The sequence below is a fragment of the Miscanthus floridulus genome, chromosome 19, assembly GCF_019320115.1.
Source record: "Miscanthus floridulus cultivar M001 chromosome 19, ASM1932011v1, whole genome shotgun sequence".
Lineage (NCBI taxonomy): Eukaryota > Viridiplantae > Streptophyta > Magnoliopsida > Poales > Poaceae > Miscanthus > Miscanthus floridulus.
The window spans coordinates 19,829,760-19,855,526 of record NC_089598.1 but is presented as its reverse complement, the minus strand read 5'-3'; the positions used below and the strand labels follow the sequence as shown (position 1 = coordinate 19,855,526).

Here is a 25,767-nt window from a genome sequence, read left to right as displayed (position 1 = left end):
GCCGCTCATGGTGCGAAGGTTCTTGCGGGTTAGATGTTAGCCGCATGCATCCGCCGCTAGTTCCAGACTTCTGGTGTATGATGGTTTTTAGTGTAAATGTTTTGTGCTGTATGGGTGATCTTGTTGTGATTAACATGTTCATGCTTTGTATATATGACATGTGATTGGCGCATTCGTTTGCCATTTTGCCATTTCCCCATCTTCTTCTAGTTCGAGCTAGGAATGTACGATGTTTCCCTTAGTCTTGTGCGTGTAGGTGCATATTTTAGCCTAGGGGCTAGCCCACAGGGCTAAAAGATGTGTGACCCGACCGCACGACAAGTTGTTGGGGAGAGGTCGCAGACCCGATGCGATGCGAGAATAAAAGCGAGTAAGGGATGAGCGTTCTGCTTCCTTTCGTTCTCTTTGCCTTGAGCGAGACAATGCCCCATTCCTTTCCAAACTTGTGCGTGGGTGCTTCGCATTGCCTTAGAGCTGGTCCACGTGGCTTGGCCGGAGCAACCTTTAGTGCGAACAAGAAGTTGAAGAGTAGGTCATTGATTCATCGTGGCATGAGATACGATCAAAATAGGTCGTTGGGATGATGACAAACTATGCTACACCTCGGGATGCATCTAGGCATGCCTATATGTGCAGCCCCCATGAGTGAGTTGTGTCCGACTGCTGGCGCAAATCAGATCGAGTCACTTGGGAGGCGAGCAACACTTGGATGAAATGTGTGGGTATCATGCTCTTTGGCCTACTCTATAAGCGGACTCTGAGTTTCTATGACTATGGGCAAGCTTATACATGTATGTGGATGTGCTTAGGTAGAGAGGCATGGTCAAGGTTGACGTGACTGACCGATGTACCAGAAGCTGTCGTGAAACTAGCTGTCATTGCTCAGGGCACGGCGAGCCCCCGAGCGCTTGCTCATGGCGGAGTTGTTGCGGTCCCTAGGCCATGAGCTGGTGAGGGCGCTTCTTTAGCACTTGGAGCGGTCAAAGACGGCGGGGGTCAACCTCTTGGGTGGCCTTTGGGCTGATCCTTTTTGGCTCATCGTCCTCAACTGGCTCGCGAGCTTCCAAGGGTGACTCCTTCGTGTTCGGCCAGCTGTAGTTTTTGGACAAGATGGCTCGTGCCTTCTGGTGCTTGAGCCCTCGTGGTGCGACAACGTCACAGTCATCGTGTCTCCGCTTCTAGGTGTGTTTGCCGCTCTTGATGAAGAGCTAACGTGACGTATCACTGTGGAAGTGGGTTCTAAGTGCAACGCGGTTTGGTCTGCTCAGCACGGCGTGTGGTGCACGCAGTGGGCCTGCTTCCTTGGATGCACGTGCCTCTGAGTGATGGCTGATAGTTCACTAAGACGCGATGAATGGTTTGTCTGTCATGCAGGACTAGGTCCTGGTCCTAGGCTTGGCCTTGCAAGATGTGGCACCGGGTAGCCACTTGATCACTAACGACGACGACGCATGGCGGTGGGCGATTTCGTCATTCGTGCATGCCCTGACACGTTGTGCTCCACTGGTTGTGAAGACACTGCTCGGGGTGTGGTTCTACCATCAGACCTAGGCTTCACACATGGTTGGCCTAGACAGGGTAGAAGCTGGTGGTGATGGGTGCTGACCCATTAGTATGGATAACCTTGTGGTTCCCCAAAAGGATGTGGCCAGTTGAGGCCATTCTCTGGGTGAGTTCGTCATGAGCCATAGACCTTTGACCTTCTGGGTGGAGGACTTGACCATGACTGGTGATGAGAGGGTACTAGCCCCCCTACGTAGGTGAACTCTGAGATGCTATCGCTAGGGACAGTTCCAAGATTGTGTCCATCGTGGGCCACGGGCACTACACCACAACACTAATATAGCGTCACACGTGTGTCATTATAAATATACTAATACCGTTGAACCGTCGGTCGGTATAGCTAGCCCACGGACTAAGTGTCGGCAAATGTACCTTTTACATCGAACGATCGGTTGGTATAGATATTTGTGTGTACCGTCAAACAATCGATCGGAACAGATCAATAAAGAGGATGAACCTTTGGTCGCTGTAGCTCTCAAAAAATAAAGGAGGCCTAGAAAACATAAAAAAGGCCCATTCGTGGAGAAATCCTAAGGTCCAAATACCACGCTCTCCAAACCCTACCTCTTCGTTGCTTAGTCTCTAGCTTCCCAACTCCTCCGCCTTTGTCACCTACTCCTGCGCCCTCCACCAAATCGCTGCCGCCCAAATCCGCCGTCGCTGCCGCCGCCCAACTCTCACCCGTGCTCTTGATGTCCTGCCCTCTGCCCCTCTCAGATCCCACTCGTGGCTAGCAGCGTAGCGTGGCTCGACCCGGCAGCAGCTCCCGGTGGTTCACACAGCCGGCGGCGCTCCGTGGGTAGCTTCCTCTCCCGGTATCGGTTCCCGTCCTCCTCCCCCTCCCGGATCCTACACCATACCTAGATCCATCACAGGCAGCCCTCATCATCACCCACCCTCCATTATGTGGATCTCGTGCTACGTCCTCGACCTCACCAAGACCTGGTCCTCCGCTGGTGCTCGGTTCCCTCCAATCTGCCGCCGTTCGCAGGTTTCTATGCCGACTGCTCCCTCTCCAAGCTATGACCGTGATGCACATCTTCCTATCCCTCCCCTCTCAAATCTGTAGGCCTTGTCTACGTCCTCTATCTGGTGAATGCATTTTGGTTTGATTGAATAGCTTCTACAAGTAGATAGGCCAATCACTGATGTGTTTAACAGAAAGATTTTGGTCTGTCTAGAGATTGCTTTTCTTCCTTTCATAGTTCATACTACTACAATATCTACTGAAAGCCATGAGAACTATTGAGCAAGTCTGTCCATTTGGGAAAAATGATAATGTCTTTGTTTTACTTTGTTTCTTGCAGCAAGTGTCACGTTACAAGTACTAACCGAGTCACCGATACATACCTTGTATTAGATTTATTTTTGTGAACTTAAGTTATCATCAGTGCATATGAATTGATATCATGACAACCTTATGATATGAACATATAGTATGATATTCACTATGCCAAAACTGCAAAAAGAGGACACCTAATTCGGTGTATCTAACTTATGCTTGTTGTTCCATGCAGGCATGAGTTACTAGGTTTGTTTCAGAGAACCAATTTGTTAGTTCTTAAATTAGATGGCTGCAGCAGGCTTTGGTTTTGTCAGTATTAGCTCTTCAAGCCTTTCAACGCTTTGGATATCAGGTCTTTGTTCTCTTACCAAAGTGGTATGTTAAGATGTTCCTGCAATTTATTTGCTATGCAATTCTCTAATCTGTTATGTGGGCCATATCTATTTCGAATTGAGTTATTCTCAATAAAAAGTCTTATTCAGTGATGGTCGAACAACTATTTAAACTGTTGGTGTACAAATTGAACTTCTGATGTATCATTGAAGTGTTTAACAGAATGTTGAATAGGGAACATATCTGCGCATGTGTTGTTCTTATATAATCTACAAATATGAGGATAACACCAGTTTATTGCATTAGAAAATATCAATTCTCATGTACCAACTACAAGCTAACCTGACAGATCGGAATACAGTCCACCTTAAGTGAAAAAACTAAGTTTGAGAGGCTTGCCTTTGGTATTTATTGATTATGATATACTAGCTGTAAATGTGTAGAAATTAGGAATCAAGAAATATGTCAAAAAAAATTACAAAAAAAATTATAGCGCTGTCTCAGCCTTGGTCAAGTTAAACTTGTATGCCTGACTATTTGGTTTAGGTAATATCTCTTCTCATTACTCTTGACTGCTGAGCTCAAAGTCCCATGTTTTTCCTAAACAAATTGCTCTCTTGTGTCAGTGTTCTTGGGTCTTGGCTCTAAGTTTCTCTTGCGCTAACCTCACAGATCGGAATACAGTCCACCTTAAGTGAAAAAACAAAGTTTGAGAGGCTTGCCTTTGGTATTTATTGATTATGATATACTAGCTGCAAATAATACCTGACATAGCTTTCAAATACACTTTATTATCTGCATCCAATTAACTTATTTTCCTTTGAACTTTACAGCTATTTCATTTGTTCTTAACTTTTTGTTTATTTTTCTATGAAAAGTGTGTCTGGTTGGATTTGTTTGACCTCTTGGTGTTTATATACAGGTTAGTAAAGCTAGCCTGTAAAGGCATCAAGTAAAGAGCAGATCACTTCAGGTAATCCAGCATTGGCCAACAACTTGAAGTGTGTAGGATTTCGTTATTATGTAATTCGTCAATCTTGTGTTTGTTTATAGGAGGAGGAAATTAAATTGTATAGATCTTGATCTGAAATGTAGGGCAGCATGTGTTGCCCTATAATTGCTTTACAAAATGGCCAACTAGCAATACAAAATGGCAGCTTATTATGATATATTTGGCTCAAGTAATTGAAACAAATAATTTTAGTAAAATCCACATGTTAGATGATTTAAACCACACAATGCCCTAATTCACATTTGTATATGAATTATGATAATTTTTAGATTTTCATGAACTACTTTCATCTCTTTAAGTTATGGATTTTCATCTTGACAACCTCCAAATAAATAACAGTTTAGAGGTGGCTGCTAAATCCAGTACCTGTATTTGAAATTTTGTCCATGTATGTGTTGTAGATAACCATATCCTCTAATTTTGTTTAACATAATTAACCCACTTCCATCGACTACTGCAGCACTAGAGTTTTTTATGCATGAGTGATTGACAAGTTTGCTCAGAGATAAAATAGCTTCTAGATCATACTCACATAAAAAAACCTCCAGCTAAATCAAACATAGCCTTCCATGCATGTTTCCCTGTCAATACCTGGAGCCTAGCCACTTCAAGTTATAGCATGTTCTGTTACTTGTCACATCATTAACTACTAATTATTCTGTGTATATGAGCATTATTCCTAGCTCTGCACCTAACACATATCAAAGTTTGAAGGATATTTTTCTGCACTGTTTGAAGGATATTTTTATTCATTTTTTAGATGTGGAGAAGGGGAAAGAAACATGGACAATCTATTTATTGCAAGTTGAGGTAAAGTTCAGTATTGTGGTTCTATTAGTGTTTGATCTGCTGCTACCTATGTGTTTGATCTGCTGCTGCCTGCGTGTTTGGTACTGCTGCGTGCTGCTGCTCTCTGCGTGTGTTCATATGAATCATATGATTCTTCCTCTAGTACAAGGTAGGATCTTTGGTACACATACTGCTGCTTGTGTGTTCATATGATTGTTCCTCCTGTACAGCTGCACTGTTTGAAAAAACGAGGGTATACATCCTGTGAAACTGCTAGTTATGGTGCTCTCATAAATGTGTATGTTTTTGGCACTGCATATTTAGTATTTACACGCTGATAGTTATTTTATTAGTTATATCAGCATGTATAGGCTATGTTTAATTCATCATCTTATATGTTAACCTCCAGTGCTAGCCCATATACTAAATCTGTATATTGCTTTGAGTTAGGTACTATCACTTTACTTATTTATTTCATTTACAATGGTTTGCGACATTGAACTTTCCTTTTTATGAAATTTGGCTATTAATTTTAGAGAACCTCTTGGAGTTTATCTTATTGGCTGTCTTTCTCCAACTTTGGTAAAAATTGTCGCTAATTGGATATTCATATTGCATTTCAGCCATCCTGCAAGGCCTAGGCAGCGTACCTGATGATGTCGACAAGTTAAAGGGGCTCATCGAAGCTGTGTTTTGTTTTGAACCTATTAGAGATAAGACTGAGAGCTCACTGTTAGTGAAATTTGAGCAGTGAGCTTTAGGTGTTAGTGAGCTAAGCTTTTGGTTACAAGTGGTGGATGTATGACTTTTGGTCACATGAGGTAGATGTAGGGATGTTGATGGCTTGCTCATGCACAAACTTCATGTTTGCGAGCTTCTAATCTATTTTGTACTTATGATCTTGAATCTGACCGACCTTACATTGGGTTACTCATATATGAATGGATCAGTTATGGTTAATATATCTTGTAATGAATGCGTGTGCATTGATAATAGATTGTTTTCAGGTTATTATGTACTGCTGATTAGCAACATATATACTGTCTCTATGTGAATGATTCGCGTTGGACTGTTAGTTGCTAAAAGTATTTATAGCTTCAAACTATGTGTCGGTATATGTAGCCTCTAAGGCGTTAGACCATCGGTTGCTAAAAACTTGTCGGTCGGCGTAGGCTATACCGACGCCACTTTCAGCGGCTGCAAGTAAGTGTCGGCATAGATCTATACCGATCGATGGAGCGTCGCTATATCGACCTATACCGACCGATGGTACGTCGCTATTCTGGGGCTGTGGTGTAGTGGGGATCCAGATCTTTGTGATAGAGGTTTGGGCCATGGCTGTAGGCGAATGCGGGCGCTGGCCCTTTAACGCCAGTGAACTCGTAGTTTTCACGGCAGATGTGGCCACCGTGGGCCATTCCGCCAGCAAGTCCACCAATGGTGCGAGGAGCCATCGCTTCCTGCTTAGCAATCGAGAGTGTGTGACTGCCCCCCACCTAGCGCGCCAACTATTAATGTTTTGTAAACCGGACTAGTATATTTATACGATTGCCGCGCTGTTCTAGAAAGACGATGGTAGCATCCAAAAGACATGAGAATTTATATGGGTTCAGGCCAAAGCCCTACGTCCAGTCTCAGAGATGATCGAGTGCGTGTTCCTCACTTGAATGCTCTGAAGTTCTTATAATGAGGGGTGCAAGAATGGTGGAAGAGGAAGAAGAGCTAAAGCTAGGAGACGAGCGGCCCAAAGGGAAGCTTTAGGGGCCCTGCTACGATGGAGAGTGAATAAGTAGGGGACTCATAATATCTAGAAAGGGTGCCTTGACTACCCTTATATAGAGTTTGGGGCTAGGACACATACAAAGGAGGAGGTTCTTCCGACCGAAGGGTCGTGAGCCTGAGGGAGGTCCTAGCTAACTTCCCTTGCAAGCTACGCCATCTTGTGGAGTACGCCCGAGCGTGGCTGTCATCATCATCTTGTGGCCATGTCGTGGCATGGTGTGGTGCTTCTACGCCGATCGTGGTGGCACTGTAGGCACGATGGTGGTGCGTCAGCCGTCCTGTGCAACGTGGTCTTTACCGTGGTCTTCATCATCATCTCCTTGTTTCCTGAGGCGTCATATGCGAGTTGGTAGCCGCCCCTAGGTCATTGATCGCCTGGTTGTCTTGAGGAGCTGAGGGCCACAATCCCGATCGCTGGGGTCGTGGTTCCTCGCTGGTCTGGATGGCCTTCAAGTAAGGTTGGACGAAAAACTCAAAACTCGCTAGCTCGCTCGACTCGCTCGTTAATGGCTCGACTCGAGCTCGACTCGTTTAATAATGAGCCAACTCGTTTTATAATGAGCCAGCTCAGTTTATAATGAGCCAGCTCACGAGCTGCTTGTGAGCCATAATGAGCTAGTCAATTATCAAGCCAGCAACTGAAATTGGGTCGGCCCATATGGCCATACATCCCTAGGCAGCTCGGCCCAGTCCATTCGTGAAACCCTAACCACACACCAGCAGCCGCAGCACGTAGGCAGTCGACTCCACTTCCACCGTAGTCACAGTCACGGTCTTTTCCCTTCCCCCTCCCGACCCCTCCCTGACCCCGAGCCACCGCACGCCGCACGCGCTCGGCCGCACCGCACCGCACACAGTTCCTTGCCGCACGTAGGCACGCAGCTCCTCTCCGGTCTCCCATCTTCACACGCAGCTCGCTGGCTTGCCCCATCCCATCCCGAGCTCGAGCTGGTCATGGAGGATGAGGAAGAGGTCCGAGGGATGCTTCCTCCGGTGGCGGCAAGTCTTGAATCAAGGAGCAAACACAAGATGGTGCCGCCCTCGATAGGCAATCGTGGTGGCCGCGGTCGTGGTCGAGGATCCGTAGCCGCAAAGTCCACTACTCCATCAGCCTTCATATCAGTAGAAACGGACATGGTATGTATTTTTCTTGATGCTTTGATCTGTAGGAGATGTAGCCTAGAATGTGTCATGTGTGTGATTCGTGTGAACATGTGCAACCATGCAGGATGCCACTATGCCAATACATTTATGTTTATTCATGTGAGCATATGTGATTTGTGTAATCTGTAGACTATAGTCTGTACGCTAGTTGTGCAGCAAAATTGATTTTTGACATGTATGTAATCTATGTAGCAGCACATGGAGCCTTTGGCGGAGGATGAGGATGGCGGAGAGAACTTTGACATGAATGATGCTACCGCTATATCTGTAAGCATGCTGTCAGATGATGATGAAAGTCAGGAGGAGGAGGATGGAGATGATGTAAGCGTGCCGTCAAATTCTTCAAAGGTAGCTAGAGGGCGGAAGAAATTGAAGGCTGGGGCTGGTATTCATTTATCTCCTTCTAAGACCAAGGTAAAGAGAGGAAAGATGGCTGGTTGTTGGAAGTATTTCAAGGAGATAAGTGTTCAATCTGCGAAGGAGTTTGGTGTTATGGTGACAAAGGCTAAGTGCAGATTCTGTCATAAGAGTTATGTATACCGTCCAGGGGGAGCAACTTCATAGCTGAATCGCCACCTTGCCCGCTGCACACAGTTTCAGAATAAGCTTGCTAAGGCTAAACAACAACTTGCTCAAGGTACACTCAACTATGTTGCAGATGATGGTTGTCTTGTTGTTAATCCTACTGAATATGACCATGAGCACACTAGAAAATTGATTGCAAAGATGATAATTGTCCATGAGTATTCGTTTAGGATGGTTGAGCATAAATGGTTTAATATCTTGATGAAGTGGATGAATAGCAAGTATGAATGTATTGGTAGGAAGACTATTAAAAATGAATGCATAAAAGTTTATGAATCTGAGAAAGAGCAGCTAAAGAAGAGTCTTAGAGAGGATGAATCAATAAGTTTGACAACTGATTTGTGGACATCCAATCAAAATGTTTAGTACATGTGTTTGGTGGCACATTACATAGATAGTGATTGGGTTTTGCAATGCCATGTTCTTAACTTTATCGAGTTAAATCCTCCCCACACCGGTTTGGTGATAGCTCATGCTATTTTTGAGTGCTTGGTGGAATGGAAAATAGAGGATAAGGTTACGTCAATCACCCTTGATAACGCTTCAAATAATGATACTGCTACTACAAATTTGTCAGCCAAGCTGCTTGCTAGAAAGAATGGTCAGTTTGATCCCCAATATTTTCATGTTCGTTGTGCTGCTCACATAGTCAATTTGGTTGTTAATGATGGTCTAGACCAAATAGAAGGTCTCATAAGTGACCTAAGGAATACTGTGAAATATTTCAAGAGGTCTCCAAGTCGCCTATACAAATTTGTAGAGGTTTGCAATGATTATGCTATTAAAGTTGGGAAATGTTTGTCTCTTGATGTTAAAACAAGGTGGAACTCAACATATAAAATGCTTGACACTTGCATTGAGTATAGGTCTGCATTTGGTTATTATGCTCAAGTAGACCAGAACTATGCATGAAAACCTACAGAATCTGAATGGAACATATATGAGAAGATTAGACCAATTCTAGGAGAGATGGCTGGAGCAACCACTGCATTTTCAGGATCAGTTTACCCTACTGCTAATGTCTTCTACCCTTACATTTTGAAAGTCAAGATTGCATTGTTAAAGGCAAAAAATTCTAAGGACCCATATTTAAAGAAAATGACTGCTGCAATGTTAGACAAATTTGATAAATATTGGGAAGAGAAGAACAATGTAATGGTTATTGCTACAATCCTTGACCCTAGGTTCAAAATGAGATATATTCAATTCTATTTTAGTCAGCTTTATGACTCCTCAAGGTGTGAACAAGAGGTTGCTGATATAAAAAAAGAGTTAGAAGAGCTCTACAAGAAACATGAGTTGGAGCAACGCTGGAAAATGGGTGGCAGTAGCAGCTCATCAACCACTCAATCAGCCTCATCATCAAAGGAAACAACCAGCTCAGTGGCTTGTCTTGTTTCAAGTGAATTTCAGTCTTTTCTAGAGTCAAGTGCTTCAGAAAGTTCAAAATCTGAGTTACTTATCTACCTAGATGAAGCAAACCATCCTTTACATGATAAGAATTTTAACTTACTTCACTATTGGAAGGTGAATGCTCTTAGATTTCCTGTTGTGTCTAGTATGGCAAAGAAGTTCTTAGCTGTCCCAGCTAGCAGCGTATCATCTGAGTCCACTTTCAGTTGTGGAGGTAGAATTCTCGATGATTATAGGAGTTCTTTGAAGCCAGCGACAGTTCAAGCACTAGTTTGTGCATCTAGCTGGATACGAGGTTCTAAAAGTCCTCCTATTATTCTAGTATGTGATTTTTAGTCTATTTTTCAACTCTATTTTTCCCAAAGTTTGTGTATGTAATGCTTAATTCTTTTACTGTTTTTATAGGGAGAAGATGATGATGATGGTGACATTGAGAGTGTGGAGCTTCCCAGCAGTGTGGTGGAAAGCAACTAGTAAGTCTATTTTAGAATGTCCAGCACTGTGGTGGATATCATATTTGTTCTCACTTGATGTGTTCTTCACATACATGTTACAAGATATAAAGGGGGAACAGAACTAGGGACCTGTTGGCTGGGCTCCATGGCTGCTTTTGACTTGCTTTTGGTGTATATATATTACCTGCAAAACTGATTAGTTTACCACTCAAGCTGTAGCTCATTTATTTTGCTTCGTTCTTGAATTCTGTATGGATGAATGGGTGATGTACTGATGTGTAAACTGTATGAGTATGACTATCATGGACTCATGGTCATGGTCGTGGTGGGCTGGCTGGACAAAAACTTTATGGAATTGTGGATCAATCAATGGATGGATTATATTCTCTATTGTTAAATTTATAAGTACTTTGTGTTTGTTGCTCACTAGCTTTTATAATCTTCCTGTATCGTGTTTTTAAGATTTGGCTCGCGAGCCAAACGAGCTAGCTCGAGCTTTTTAGCGAGCCGAGCCGAGCTACTCTGCTGGCTCGTTTGTATAACGAGCCGAATCGAGCCAGTATGTTAACGAGCCGAGCTGTAACGAGCCGAGCTGGCTTGATATCCAGGCCTATTTAAACCTAGCTTGATCCGCTTCTTTTTTCATCCAAAACAGTGTCTCTCTCATAAATTTCTCTAGATTCTTCAAGATTCTTTCAGAATTCCTCTAAACGAACGGGCCATGGAGAGCTGACTACCATGGCTCGTAAGGATTTGTTTTTGCCATTAGCCAAATATAATGTTAGAAAATATGAAGGTAGTTGTAACTGCTCCCTTGTAATCTCTCTCTATATAGAATTAGATATTCTAGGAAATTTTTGCTCGTAAATAATGGTTGTACTGGCGGCATGGAAACATATCCCGTGTATGCCACGTTAGAGTTCGTTCCAACCAGACGTAGTAGATATACCACTGAGCGTGCGCGACGACGCAAGCGGCAGGTGCAGACGGAGCAAGCAACCGGCCGGCGCCAAGCAGCCCGTCCCCAATCCACGCCGTGCAAACTCGATCGCGGCGGCGCCTCTTTGCAAACTCGACCGCGGCCATCGCTCAGCCACGTCGTCGCTCCGATCCTTGTGCGGCATCGCCTCCGCGCCGCGCGAGGAGGGCAGCGAGGCTGGAAGTTGTCCGTGGTCGCCACGCGCGTGCTCGTGCTGCCAGGTGCATGCAGACGCACTGAACCAAATTGCTTGATGAAGCCTTAACCACAGGCTCTTTGCTCCGTGCTTGAAGAGCCTGTATTGTACTCCGTATGTAATCGCGCTGGCTGCCATATATATTTTCTTTCTGAAATTTGCAGTTGACAAGAACAGCATGAGCACTAGTTGATGTCGATGCCTGCTTTTGTTTGATCGTTCCTGAATCTTATAATACAAGATTATTAATGTCCTGGTTGCTCATCAGTCGGTTATAGCGGAGGTAGCATTGACACGGTGCATAAGTACTAAATGGTAGGTAGGCTGTTCAGGACCTCACAGCTAAGGGGGTGTTTGGTTCCTTAGTCCAGATTTTAGTCCCTGTCTCATCGAATGTTTGACACATGCATGGAGTATTAAATATAAATTAAAAAATAACTAATTACACAGATTGCGACTAATTTGCGAGACGAATTTTTTAAGCCTATTTAGTCCATGATTTGATAATGTTGTGCTACAGTAAATATGTGCTAATGATGGCTTAATTAGGCTTAATAGATTCATCTCGTAAATTAGTCTACTCCTGTGTAATTAGTTTTTTAATTAGCTCATATTTAGTCTTCCTAATTAGCATCCGAACGTTCGATGTGACATGAACTAAACTTTAGTCCCGAGAACCAAACACCCCCTAAGACATATACTACTAGTATATATATATTATTATATATGGGTTGCTAAATGACACTCTTCGAGACCTCATGCCCCTGCTCGTGCCTCACGCCTCGCGCTGCCGTGCCTCGCATTGTGCTCCCCGTGTTATGTCAACTAGCCTTCGTCGAACGATAGCAAGTAGATAACCTATGTTTTATGTGTTTTAGATTAATGTTGTAAATATTTTATTTGGATGTTACAAAACTAGATCTGGTATTGTATATGTTGCAATGGCTATACATGTATGTTACAAGTGTATGTTTTAAGTATTTTCAGCTATTTCAAATGTACGTTGCAAGTGTTTTATTGAATATTGCATATGTTACAGTTGCTATATATGTATGTTGTAAGTGTATGTTCCAAATGTTTCACCTATTTCAGACCTATGTTGCAAGTGTTTTATCTGAATGTTGCATATGTTTCAGACATATGTTGCAAGTGTCTATTTAAAATGTTTCATCTGTTTCAGACGTATGTGCAAATGTGTTTATTTGAATGTTGTAGTTGCTACATATATGTTGCAAACGTATGTTTGTTGATGTTTCACCTATTTTAGACGTATGTTGCAGAAGTGCTTTCATGTTGGAACATTAGCCGGTGTAGGAAGCGGGCGCATACAAATGCAGTCCCTACGTATATAGCGATCCTCACTTACATGCGCATCAGCCGGCGTAGGAAGGTGGCGCAGAGTTGCATGTGGGCAGCAGTTGTATAACGTGAAGGCAGGGTAGGCTTTTTTTTTTAAGGCGGGGCGGTCGCGGGCGTCCGGAGCGTCCTCGGGTCGGACGACCGGGTGGCGGGTGCTAGTCGTGATCGATCATTGCAAGCAAACCTTATCCTATTGGACTAGACTAATATAATTCGTTTTTTATTGTTAGATTGACTAATTTGTCTCTTTCATGAAATACAAGTTGACGGGCGGGGAAGATTATTAGGAACTCACAGCATGCTTCGCGCGAGTTTCTGCACGATATCTTTAATCGCACGTGGTATCTAATTTTTTTCTCAAGTCTAAGCCACTTTGATTACCAAAAGATTTACATGGGAATAATTAAGCCCTCTGTTTTAAACATTATACTCCTACAAATCACGTACGTGCTCGCTCCATCCCAACTTTGTAAACGTTTTGGGTTTTCTAGCATAGCGTTTGATGTATGAATTTTAGGTTTGTTTTTAGTCAGATGACATAATGTATGATGTTAATTATTTTTAGCTTTTCTAGTTAGACAAACACGATACAAGTCTTTTTTATTTTTCTAGCTAGATATATTGTACTCTCTCCTATCTCCACCAATGCTATGTGATGGGACATGGTTACGAGTCACGGAGGCTCCAAGGATCGCAGTGGCGCTGAGAACTAACGATTAACCATGTTCCGTGACCATTGTGCAGGGAAAGAAGGACGGAACCTCCGCCTGGTCGGACGCCCTGAGCAAAGGTTCGGAAACTACGGCGAAGGCACCCAGATGCAGACAAAGGCGAAGGCTCGGACGCCCTGAGCGAAGGTCCGAAAACTGCGGTGAAGGCGCCCGGATGCAGCCGAAGGCGAAGGCTCGGGCGATACCTGCGAAGGCCACAGGAGTCAGCGCTTAGGTCCGGAAGAAGGTCATCCTGGGCGAAGGTTCTAGGAGCCGGGGGACTTCCTGCAGGGCGACGGTGCCGGGTCATGGGCCGCAAGCGGACTCACGGTAGCGGCCCATCAAGCAAAGGCGGTCGAAGAAGAAGGCACCCAAATTACCCCTAGCGGTTTGTATTAGAATAGGAATATTCCGAGGATGTACTGTAACCGACAATGGGTAGAATTGTAAAGAGTAGCCTTAGTAAGCAGTGCCCTGTAAAAGGGAAACTCAAACTCTGTACAAAGGGTGGTGGTTGAATACATTTATGAAATCCTAATTAGGATTGGGCCCACTTTTCATCTTTCATGTCTTCGCCCAGGGCACTCGGCTGGACGAAGGCCTCCACTAGTCCTTTTCTAGTCCCACCTGCTGGAAATCCCTTTTTTCAACATTGGCACCCACCACATGTTGGCCAAGCAAAACCCACGATGGTAAGAAAGGGAGCAACCTCCGCTAGAACTCCCGCGGAGCCATCGATGAGGGGACACTCAGGCGTAGCGTCCGTAGCGCTTATGCTAGCGTCCCAGAAGACCAAGTTCAAAAAGAGCCCACGGTCGAAGATCAGCCTCCAACAGACGAAGATCAGCCAGCCTCAGACCCCACCCCTGAGTAGGTGCTCCAAAAACTATAAGCTCAACTGCAAAGCACACAACAGGAAAGAGATAGGTTGGAGGCAACCTTCGCTGCAAACCAGAGAGTAGCCCAGACATCATTATAGGCAGCAGATCAGGCAACAGTTGGCAATCCTACAGGTGGAGATATAAAGCATGCAGCAATGTCAGCCCCAATCCAACACATCCAACCAGCTCCACTCAACAAATCAAAGCCAACTTAACCTTCGCCAGGTATGGCCGTTCAACCAACCTTCGGCACACCTTTCAACTTGCCGCTAGCGCAAAGAACCATAGATTCAAGATCCCCACTGTCCGATGGAATCCAAACTTCACCATGTCCACCATCTTACAAGCCCATTATCCTACCCAAATTCAACGGAAGGTTAGATCCGTGCCAGTTCATCATGAGCTTTGAGGCAGCCGTAGCCTCCACAGGAGGAAACGACACCGTCTTGGCCAAATCATTTGTCATTGTAGCTGAAGGAGCTGCATTGGCATGGTACTCAATGCTGAGGCCAAGTTCAGTATATTCATGGAAGGATCTCCGAAATAAGATCATCACTAACTTCAAAGGGTTCACCATCAAATCTTTGACATGAATGGATTTGTTTCAGTGCAAACAGAATCAAGGTGAAGCACTGAGGGATTATTTTTAGAGATTTATGCAGCTTAAAGCAAAGGCACCAAATGTCCCAGAAGACATAGCAATCGAGGCCGCAATTAAGGGCCTCCGCATCGGAGCCTTCGTAGCTCATCTGGCTCAGGAGAAGCCACTTTAGAAGAATTATATAGAGAGTTTGATAAGTATTGCAGGTCAGACAACGGCCTCCAAAGAAGGCTGGAAGAACAAAATCAGAACAAGCAGTACCAAGGAAACGGTAGGAACGCTCAAAGGGGCAACAGAAGCCAAGGCCAGCCACAACCTCAGCAAGCGCTGATCAACAAGTTTTCAACATAGAGAAACAAGGGAGTAGCCAGCAATGGCAATAGATGCCAGAGGAAGAACAAAACAAAGCCTAGTAGAAGCAGTACGAAGGCAAAAAAATACAGTCAAAAGAAGAGCTGGAACAAAAACCAGGAACCAAGGCAGCGAAGGCAGTATTGTTTCTTCCATGGAGAAAACAAAGGGCATATCACCAGAGATTGCCCAGATGCGAAAGAAACCCGGGAGAGGATAAAAAATAGGGCAAACCCTTGACCTTCACCACAACAACCCGCTAGGGAGGTCAACCATACATTCGTTGTACCTCCGCAACATCCATATTGCCCAATCTACCCAAGCCTTAATTCCAATCAAATTCACCCATCCACTTTGGTAGCCGCATACTATCCAAACTTTCTACCTACATGGTGATGCAAGGTTGAAAGGAAGAGCACCTCAGGCACATGTCAATTGTTGGGAAGATCACTTGTTTCATGGTCATCAAAGAAGCAAAATAGTGTTGCATTATCAACCGCCGAAGCCGAATACATATCTACCGGTAGTTATTGTGCACAAATACTTTGGATGAAGGCCACCTTGAATGACTTTGGAATCAAGTTCAAGAAAGTGCCATTGCTATGTGACAATGAGAGTGCAATCAAGTTAATCAACAACCCAGTTCAACATGCAAGAACAAAGCACATTGATGTCCGCCATCATTTTATAAGAGATCACCAACAAAAAGGGGACATTTGCATTGAGAGTGTGGGCACCGAAGATCAACTTGCCGATATATTCATCAAGCCATTAGACGAGAAAAGGTTTTGCAAACTAAGGAATGAGTTGAACATATTGGATTTCTCAAATATGTGTTGATGCAACCCCCCCACTTATATGACATGCCTCTCCTTCAAGCAATCCAAGATAAAAGTTGATTGGCATGTCATACATCCTTGCTAAGGACATGTTTAGTGTATCTAGTCATCTTTCATATTTAATAGGCTCATTCATGAAAATAAAATGATTTTGATATTTGTGTGGTACCACTATTGCTTCTATGCTTAATTTGGTCTAGTGGTAGCATATGACATATTTGTGGGATTGTAAACCTAGTGTTTGATCTAGAAAATAAGCTCTAAGTGTTTAACTCAACATGGTACAAGATAACCCTTATTTAGAGGTGTGAAAAAGCCTGTCCTTGGATCAAACCGAGTTAAATATCTTTGGCAAGTGATCTAGATTGGACCAAATTTGGGAAAATGACCCTCACCCCATTGATTGACATTGATAATCCTAACCTATCTATAATTTAAGCCTTTGTGGTCATTGATGACAAAGGAGAGAAAAACAAAGATATAAGTGATAATAGGAGAAATAGTAAAAATTGGCATAGGAGAAGAGATATGACAAAGTAAGGGGATCAATTAAATTTTGAGCACACAAGTAGGGGAGCAAGCTCATAAACTTGATTGATGCATTTGAATGTGCATTTCATATGTTTGCTTGCATGGCACAAGTTCTAAATTTCAATATTCATGCTTGTGTGGTGTATGCTAGTTGTAGGATTAATTGATGATATGAAAAACTAGCATTCATAGGTTAAGAAACTAAACTTATGTTCATTTTATGGAAACTAGACCCTTGCTTCTAATGTCGATCTCATGGGATATTCTTGTTTTTTGTGTATGTCAAGTTACTAATGGTGCTAAGGATGGTATATTGGTGCACTCCGATTGGTATCACGCTTCAAATGTACATCTTTTAAACCTTAGCATCATTTGGTAGACATTGTCTCCTATATTTCCTATCTAAGCATATATGCAAGGTACAATCTAAACTCTTAGCAGATATGTAGGGGGAGCAATTGCTACCATATGGGATTCATGAAACTTGTCCATATCCTTTTACACATGGTAAATATGAGTGGACAAGCAACATGAATTCAAATGAATTTCAATTCATATATTTGTGAAAGGGTTGTCATCAATTACTAAAAAGGGGAGATTGAAAGCTCTAGTTTGGTTTTGGTGAATTGATGAAACCCTAAGTGCTAACCTAGTTTATCAGAGTGATTATGTGATAGGTAGCACTACTCCAAGTGATGAAACAATGGTGAAGATCATGATGATGGTGATGGCATGGTGATGATAAAATGCTTGGACTTGGAAAAGAAGAAAGAGAAAAACAAAAAGCTCATGGCAAAGGTGAAACTTGATAGGAGTTTGTTTTTTCATTTTGGTGATCGAGATACTTAGTGAGTGTGATCACATTTAGGATTGATAGCTGTACTATTAAGAGGGGTGAAACTCGTATCGAAATGCAGTTATCAAAGTGCCACTAGATGCTCTAACTCATTGCATGTGCATTTAGGATCTAGTGGAGTGCTAACACCTTTGAAAATGTTTGTGAAAATATGCTAACACACATGCACAAAGTGTTACACTTGGTGGTTGGCACATTTGATCAAGGGTGGTGAAGTTTTGGGTCAAAAGGAGCTATTTCGTATTGACCGGACTCTACCTTGGGCAGTGACCAGACTCTGACCCTACGTTCAGTTAGTGGTGCGCAGTGAAGGCCACCCTCGGTCCTTCGACCAGACGCTGAGAAGAAATTGGACTGGACGCGTTGGGTAGCGTCTGGTCATGTGATGACATACGCTGATGAAAGCATCTAGACAGGCCAGTAGGACCGGACTCTGGTCCGTGTTCGGTCACCTATGATCGGATGCGTCCGGTTGTGAAAAACCGGCTCTGGTGCCTTACTGGAAACGACCGGACTCCAGTGATGGAGCATCTGGTCACTTTGAGCAATGCGTCTGGTCAAAACTTAAGTGCACTGATGACCGTTGAGATCAGGCGATCAGCATTTGAAGCTAGGGACATGTGGCAAAAATCTGAGGACTGGACGCTGGAGTCCTACATCCGGTCAATCCGACCGGCGTGTCTGGTTGCCCCGATTTTTAGGGAACAGAGAGCCAACGGCTCTATTCATGAGGGCTGTCTATTTAAGCCCCATGGCTGGCTCAAGCTCACTCTCTTGGCCATTTGCATTGACATAGCAACCTTGTGAGCTTAGCCAAAGCCCTCCCACTCATCTCCATAATTGATTCATCATCTTTGTGAGATTAGGAGTCAATCCAAGTGCATTGCTTATGTGTTTTCATCTAGGGGCACTTGGTGTTCGTGTTTCGCTACGGGTTTGGCTTGTTACTCTTGGTGGTTGCTGCCACCTAGATAGCTTGGAGCAACGAGGATCGTCGAGCAGAGGTTGGTGATTGTCTCTGGCTCTAATCGTGGTGATTGTGAGGGGTTCTTGACTTTTCCCCGGTAGAGAGCCAAAAGGTACTCTAGTAAATTGCTCGTGGCCTGTGTGATCCTCATCTTGTGTTGGTTGTGCAACACCCTTTTGAGGGTTTGGTGTGTGATGCCAATTAGCACGTGAACCTCCAAGTGAGTGAATCGCCACAACGAGGACTAGCTTGCCGGCAAGCAGGTGAACCTCGATAAAAAATCATTGTGTCATCATTTGATTCCGAGGTAATTGGTCTTTATTGGTATTCATTCTTGTGATTGATTGGTTTATTCATCGACTCGGCGGTATAATCATCTTGCTCTCTCTTTTTACATTACCGCAAACTAGTTGTCAAGCTCTTCAGTGTAGCTAGTCGTGAGAGCTTGTTAGTTTGGTTAGTGTGGCTCTTTAGTTAGCCTTTGAGAGCACACTAACTTAGTATAGTGACATAGCCATTGTGTAGATAGAGACTATATAAACTAGAATTGTGGTAGGTGGCTTGCATTTTTAGTAGGCTAGCGCAACATTCGTTTCGCCTCATATTTGTCTAACCAGTTTGCTAAGTGTTGTTGTAGAAATTTTTAATAGGCTAGTCACCCCCCCTCTAGCCATTAGGACCTTTCAAGTGGTATCAGAGCCGTGGTCACCGTGATTTGAGGCTTAACAACCTTTGGTGTCAAAATAGCTCAAATCAATAACACCAAGAAGCCACCCCAATTTGATGGTTCAAGCTATCCCTATTGGAAGACTAAGATGACAACGTATATCAAGTCAATCAATAGGAAGGTTTAGAAAGTGGTGGAGACCAAGATTGAGATAAAAGATCTAGAGTATCCCACCACCACCGAAGAAGTACTTCTCCAAAACAACGATACTGCTCTTAGTGCCATTCATGATGCTATTGATGAGAGAACATTTGAACAAATCAAGAACATTGAGATGGCTTATGAGGCTTTGAAGAAGTTGGAGGAGGCAGTTGAGGGCACTCAAGCAGTGAAGGGTGCCAAGGCATATATCCTCAAGGAGAAGTTTGCTAGTTTTAAGATGAAGGAGGATGAGAGTGTACCAGAGATGTTTCATAGGCTTCAAGTGCTTATCAATGATCTCAAAGCACTTGGAGAGAAGGTGGAGGATAAGGACTTCTCTCATAAGTTCTTGAGATGCCTACCCTCAAGATTTGGCATATTAGTCACTATTCTAGTGAGGAGTGGTTTTGACACCATGACACCAAACTAAGTGTTAGGAGATATAATGCCCGATGATACATATAGAGACGATGATGAGAAGGAAGAAAAGAAGGAGAAGAAAGATGAGAAGAAGGATGAGAAGAAGAGTGTGGCATTCAAGGCCACATCATCCAAGGGCAAGGCAAAGCAAGAATCATCAAGTGAAGATGAAGACTTGAGCTTTGATGAGATGGATGATGAGAAGATGGCTCTCTTTGTTAAGAGATTTGGCAAGTTCATGATGAAGAAGGGCTACCATGCTAGAAGAAAGAAGTCTTCATCCAAGAACAAGGAAGAGTCAAGAAGGTGCTTCAATTGTGGAAGTAAAGATCATCTTGTTGCTCAATGCCCGTACAAAAGTGACAATGATGATGACAAGAAGAATAAGAAGAAGGACAAGAAGAAAAAGAAAGAGAAGAAGGACGAGATGACCTTCAAGAAGAAGAAGGGTGGTTCATATGTGGTCACTTGGGATAGTGATACTTCCTCAAGTGATGACGATGATAGTGATGATGACAAGACCACCAAAAAGAAGGCACTTGCAAGCATTGCTATCAATGAGAAGCCTTCTCTCTTCGACACTCCATCATGCTTCATGGCTAAGGCCACTAAGGTACAAACTTGTGATGATGGAAGTGATGCGAAACATGATAATGAAAATGAAAATAAAAATGAAAGTGATAGTGATGATGATGAGTCAACTAAGGAAGAACTACTTGACATGCTAGATGATGCTAAAGAACACTTTGACATTAAGAGAAGGGAATGCAAAAGTTTGCGTAAGGAACTAAAAGCCCTTAAACAAGCCTTTGATGAGCTCACTGTATCTCATGAGAGGCTAGAGGAAGCTCATGAGAAGCTTGGCAAGGTTCACAAGAAGCTTGAAAAAGCTCATTCCTCTTTGCTTAATGAGCAAAATGAGAAGAAGCATGTTGAGATATGTGATGTAGGCTTTACTTGTGATATAATTGATGAATCATTCCATAAGCCTATCATTGTTGCTCCCACTAACCCTTCTTGTAGCACTTCTACTTCCACCTCATCTAGTAGTGATGGTTTCACTTGTGATGCCTCACTAATGGTTGAGAATGAGACTCTCAAGAAGGAGGTCAATGAGCTTACTCACACCTTGGCTAAGACCTATGGTGGTGAGGATCGCTTGCTTATGTGCTTGGGTAGCCAAAAAACTTCTCTCTACAAAGAGGGATTGGGCTATATCCCTAAGAAAGGCAAGGCGACCTTTGCTCCTCACAAGACTAGTTTTGTGAAGAACAATGGTCGGTTTTGCACTAGTTACAAGCAAGTTGGTCATAAAGAGCATGAGTGCAAGAACAAGAGCAAAAATACTAATATATCCTCAATTAAGATTAATTATTTCTATGTGCTTACTAAGGGTACAGATGGTGTGAAAGCTAAGTTCATTGGTACAACATGGATGGGCTCAAAGAATAAAGCCATTTGGGTGCCAAAGAGCTTGGTCACTAACCTTCAAGGACCCAAGCAAGTTTGGGTACCTAAAAAAATTGATCTTCTTTTATAGGTCAATTACAAAGCCGAAGGAATGCATTGGGTTCTTGATAGTGGGTGCACTCAACACATGACCGGTGATGCAAGAATATTCAACTCAATCAATACCAATGGCAATGATGGTTATGATAGTATCACATTTGGTGGCAATGGCAAAGGCAAGGTCAAAGGGCTTGGTAAGATTGCAATATCCAATCATATGAACATATCCAATGTGTTACTAGTAGAGAGCTTAAACTTTAATTTGCTATCCGTGGCTCAATTGTGTGATCTTGGATTTAAATGCATCTTTGGGGTAGATGATATAGAGATCATAAGTGTAGATGGCTCTAACTTGATCTTCAAAGGATTTAGATATGAGAATCTATACTCGGTTGATTTCAATGCTAGTGAAGCTCAATTATCTACATGTTTGTTCACTAAGTCTAGCATGTGTTAGTTATGGCATAGAAGCCTTGGTCATATTGGAATGAAATAATTGAATGGATTGGTTAAGCATGACTTGGTTAGAGGCTTAAAAGATATTGTGTTTGAGAAGGATAAGCTTTATAGCTCTTGTCAAGCCGGTAAACAAATTGAAAACACCCATCCTAAGAAAAGCATGATGAGCACTAGTAAAGCATTTGAGTTATTGCACATAGATCTGTTTGGGCCAACACAATACACTAGCATCGGTGGAAACAAATATGGCTTTGTGATAGTGGAAGATTATTCTAGATACACTTGGGTATTCTTTCTAGTGGACAAAAGTGATGTGTTTGCAACATTCAAATCATTTGTCAAGGGCATTCACAATGAGTTTGAAACAACCATCAAGAGAGTTAGAAGTGACAATGGTAGTGAGTTCAAAAACACTAGAATTGATGAGTTGTGTGATGAATTTGGAATTAGACATCAATTCTCGACCAAGTACACTCCATAATTAAATGACCTTGTTGAGAGGAAGAATATAACACTCATTGATATGGCAAGGTCTATGCTTAGTGAGTACAATATGAGTCAATCTTTTTGGGCTGAAGCTATCCATACGACGTGCTATTGTAGCAACCGCCTCTATTGTCACCCATTGAAAGAGAAGACACCATATGAGCTCTTGAATGGTAGAAAGCCCAACATTGCATATTTTTTGGGTCTTTGGTTACAAATGCTATATCTTGAAGAAAGGCACTAGATTGAGCAATTTTGATAAGAAATATGATGAAGGATTCCTACTTGGATACTCAACTACTAGCAAAGCATATAGAGTTTGGAATTTGGTTAGTGGTACTCTTGAGAAAGTTCATGATGTTGAATTCGATGAAACAAAAGGTTCTCAAGATAAGAATGAGAACTTAGAAGATGTTAGAGGCATTCAACTTTCAAATGCCATGAAAAACATGGATGTTGGTGAATTGAGGCCTAGACAAGTGAATGATGATGAAGATTATCAAGTGCAAGTGCTCTCTAACACAAATTTGCAAGATGATACAAATCAAGCTAGTACAAATGGCTCTCATAACAATAAACAAAATCAAGTAGCTAGTACATTATCTCAATCTAATGATCAAGCAAGTGCAAGCAATTAAGTTTTAATACTCCAACCAACCAATATTGCAAGGGATCATCCATTGGACACTATCATTGGTGATATTTCAAGTGGTGTGCAAACTAGATCAAGATTGGCTTCATTATGTGAGTATTTCTCATTTGTGTCATCCATTAAACCAAAGAAGATAGATGAGGCACTGAAGGATGTTGATTGGGTGAATGCTATGCATGAAGAATTGAATAACTTTACAAGAAATCAAGTATGGGAATTAGTAGAGAGACCAAATGGACACAATGTGATTGGAACTAAATGGGTTTTTAGAAACAAGAAAAATCAAGATGGGATAGTAGTAAGGAACAAAGCAAGATTGGTAGCACAAGGATATACACAAATTGAAGGTCTTGACTTTAGAGAAACATATGCCCCGGTTGCTAGATTGGAAGCATTAGAATCTTATTAGCCTATGCTTGTGCCCATAACATCAAGCTCTATCAAATGGATGTCAAGAGTGCATTTCTCAATGGTTACATCAATGAAGAAGTATATGTTGAGCAACCTTCTAGTTTTAAAGATGATAAGCCCGACCATGTGTATAAGTTGAAGAAGGCATTGTATGGCTTGAAGCAAGCACCTAGAGCATGGTATGAGAGATTGAGGGACTTCCTACTCTCTAAAGGGTTCATGATGGACAAGATTGACACCACTCTTTTCACCAAGAAGATTGGCAAAGACTTATTTGTGTTGCAAATCTATGTTGATGACATTATATTTAGATCAACCAATCAAGACTTTTGTAAAGAGTTTGGAAAGATGATGGTAATGAGTTTGAAATGTCCATGATTGTAGAGTTAAGTTACTTCCTTGGTCTTCAAATCAAACAATTGAAGAATGGTACATTTGTGAGTCAAGGCAATACATCAAAGACATGCTCAAGAAGTTTGGTATGAGTGATAGCAAAACCATTAGCACACCAATGGGGACAAATGGCAACTTAGATAGTGATGCAAGTGGCAATATGGTGGATCAAAAATTATATCAGTCTATGATTAGAAGCCTACTCTATGTGACCACATCAAGGCTAGATGTCATGTTTAGTGTATGCATGTGTGCAAGATTTCAAGCCTCACCAAGAGAAGTAATTTGAAGGCTACAAAGAGAATATTGAGGTACTTGAAACATACACAAAATATTGGTTTATGGTATCCCAAAGGAGCAAAGTTTGAGCTAGTTGGTTACTCCGACTTAGATTATGCGGGATGCAAGGTTGAAAGGAAGAGCACCTCAGGCACATGTCAATTATTGGGAAGATCACTTGTTTCATGGTCATCAAGAAAGCAAAATAGTGTTGTATTATCAACCGCTAAAGCCAAATACATATCCGCCGGTAGTTGTTATGCACAAATACTTTGCATGAAGGCCACCTTGAATGACTTTGGAATCAAGTTCAAGAAAGTGCCATTGCTATGTGATAATGAGAGTGCAATCAAGTTAACCAACAACCCGGTTCAACATGCAAGAACAAAGCACATTGATGTCCGTCATCATTTCATAAGAGATCACCAACAAAAAGGGGACAGTTGCATTGAGAGTGTGGGCACCAAAGATCAACTTGTCGATATATTCACCAAGCCATTAGATGAGAAAAGGTTTTGCAAACTAAGGAATGAGTTGAACATATTGGATTTCTCAAATATGTGTTGATGCAACCCCCACTTATATGACATGCCTCTCCTTCAAGCAATCCAAGGTAAAAGTTGATTAACATGGCATACATCCTTACTAAGGACATGTTTAGTGCATCTAGTCATCTTTCACATTTAATAGGCTCATTCATGATAATAAAATGATTTTGATGTTTATATGGTACCACTATTGCTTCTATGCTTAATTTGGTCTAGTGGTAGCATATGACATGTCTGTGGGATTGTAAACCTAGTGTTTGATCTAGAAAATGAGCTCTAAGTGTTTAACTCAACATGGTACAAGATAACCCTTATTTGGAGGTGTGAAGAAGCTTGTCCTTGGATCAAACCGAGTTAAATATCTTTGGCAAGTGATCTAGATTGGACCAAATTTGGGAAAATGATCCTCACCCCATTGATTGACATTGATAGTCCTAACCTATCTATAATTTAAGCCTTTGTGGTTATTGATGACAAAGGGGAGAAAAACAAAGATATAAGTGATAGGGGGAGAAATAGTAAAAATTGGCATAGGAGAAGAGATATGACAAAGTAAGGGGATCAATTAAATTTTGAGCACACAAGTAGGGGAGCAAGCTCATAAACTTGATTGATGCATTTGAATGTGCATTTCATATGTTTGCTTGCATGGCTCAAGTTCTAAATTTCAATATTCATGCTTGTGTGGTGTATGCTAGTTGTAGGATTAATTGATGATATGAAAAACTAGCATGCATAGGTTAAGAAACTTGACTTATGTTCATTTTATGGAAACTAGACCCTTGCTTCTAATGTTGATCTCATAGGGTATTCTAGTTTTTATGTATGTCAAGTTACTAATGGTGCTAAGGATGGTATATTAGTGCACTCCGATTGGTATCACGCTTCAAAGGTCCATCTTTTATACCTTAGCATCATTTGGTAGACATTGTCTCCTATATTTCCTATCTAAGCATATGTGCAAGCTACAATCTAAACTCTTAGCAGATATGTAGGGGGAGCAATTGCTACCATATGGGATTCATGAAACTTGTCCATATCCTTTTACACATGGTAAATATGCATGGACAAGCAACATGAATTCAAATGAA

General features: G+C 42.3%; 1 pseudogene; it reads left to right on the top strand.

Moving 5' to 3' along the window:
• Positions 1 to 8,126: 8,126 nt before the first annotated feature.
• Positions 8,127 to 10,400, top strand: LOC136526939 (zinc finger BED domain-containing protein RICESLEEPER 2-like; annotated as a pseudogene).
• The last annotated feature ends 15,367 nt before the right edge of the window (positions 10,401 to 25,767 follow it).